Below are 1,637 nucleotides of genomic sequence, written 5' to 3' on the forward strand. Positions count from 1 at the left end.
TAGTTTAATTTTTTAGTTGGTCGTTTGCTTACATCTGGTCTTAGTACCAGTGTATGCAGGGTCGACGAGGTCTAGGAACCCCATTACACCCATTTGTTGACAACCCAGAGAGAATTTTACATTCTCATCGAAGTTCGGCAACAATGGCTGACATGGATCCTCCACCTCCACCCCTAGTTCTTTCACGCCCTCTGCGGGAATACTTCATTCCCACAGACTATGTTCAGGCATCCTGCATTTGGAGACCCGATGTAGGAGCGCCACATTATGAGATTAAGGCCAGCATTATTCAAATGCTTCCATCCTTTTATGGCCTTAGTCATGAGGATCCCTACCGACACTTAGATGAATTCCTCGAAATCTGTTCTACTGTTAAGATACAGAATTTCGATGATGATGCGTTGAGGTTGACTCTATTCCCTTTTTCATTGAAGGACAAAGCCAAGTATTGGCTAAAGTCCTTAGATTCTGTAGAAATAGAGTCCTGGGATCAGTTGCAACAGGAGTTTCTTCGGAAATACTTTCCCATTGGTCGCACGAACCAATATCGTAGAGCCATCACTAGCTTTTCAGAGCTAGATGGTGAGCGCTTTCATGAGACCTGGGAGAGAATGAAGGATCTCCTCAGGAAATGCCCCCATCATCAGGTGCCGAAATGGCAACTGGTGCAGAGTTTCTATGATGGATTGTCTGACAAGAATCGTCAGATGATCGACTCTTCATGCGGTGGGACATTCATGCTGAAGAGCGAGGACGAAGCATGGAGGCTATTTGATACATTGGCCGAGAATTCACTCCACCATGCTTCGAGCTCTCATTCTGATAGAGCCACACCCAGCATTCAGAAGAAAGCTGGCGTTCTTGAGATTGGTCCATCTACTGCACTGCAGTGTAAAGTAGACATGATTGCTCAGAAGCTGGACCAGCTTCTCTCAGGACCATCCACTACACAGCAGGTGTGTACTCTTTGTGCCAGTCCGGCACACGAGATCACTGAGTGCCCTTCGGCAGCTCAGTACCCTGAATTTTTTCAAGAACAAGTTCAGGCAGCTCAAGGTTACGTCAGACCGCCAAATAACCCATTTTCATCGACATATAATCCGGGTTGGCGTAACCATCCCAATTTTTCTTGGAAGAATCCACAGTCTTCTATACAGATGCCTTCTTCCTCTCAGCCAGTTCGGCAGTCATCTTTTACTCAGCCATTTCAAAGACCGAACTATTCTTAGTCTTCTTCTTCTTCAGTTCCTTCCCCGATTCAGCAGGAGTCTGCCCCGCAGACATCTTTTGAGGAGAGACTTCTCCAGGCATTTCAAGAGGTGAAAACCTCTAATCAGAATGCCTTCGAGAAGTGTAGCCAGATTTTGAGCTCACATACGCAGTCCATTGCGAAGTTAGAGTCGCAAATGGGACAGTTAGCTGAGGCTATTAGTAGGAGACCCGAGGGTACATTGCCGAGTCAGGCTGTCATGAACCCGAAGGGTAAGGACCAGATGACTGGAGGCCTATTTCATACTGAGACACAGCAGCAGGCTAAATCAGTTATGGCCTTGAGAAGTGGACGTGAGTATCACGTCGAGAGCAGAGAGCGAGAGAGTAGAGAGAAGATAGAGGAGCCATAGACCATTGTTTCACCT

At 46.8% G+C, this 1,637-nt stretch overlaps 1 non-coding gene across 1 annotated transcript; it reads right to left on the reverse strand.

The window, feature by feature from the left end:
* Positions 1 to 546: 546 nt before the first annotated feature.
* LOC149849093 (small nucleolar RNA R71) lies at positions 547 to 649 on the reverse strand. Its single transcript, XR_016426525.1, has one exon. It is a non-coding gene; the product is annotated as a small nucleolar RNA R71 (small nucleolar RNA).
* Positions 650 to 1,637: the final 988 nt, after the last annotated feature.

Source organism: Nuphar pumila, chromosome 1, assembly GCF_984573655.1.
Source record: "Nuphar pumila chromosome 1, dmNupPumi1.hap1.1, whole genome shotgun sequence".
Classification (NCBI taxonomy): domain Eukaryota; kingdom Viridiplantae; phylum Streptophyta; class Magnoliopsida; order Nymphaeales; family Nymphaeaceae; genus Nuphar; species Nuphar pumila.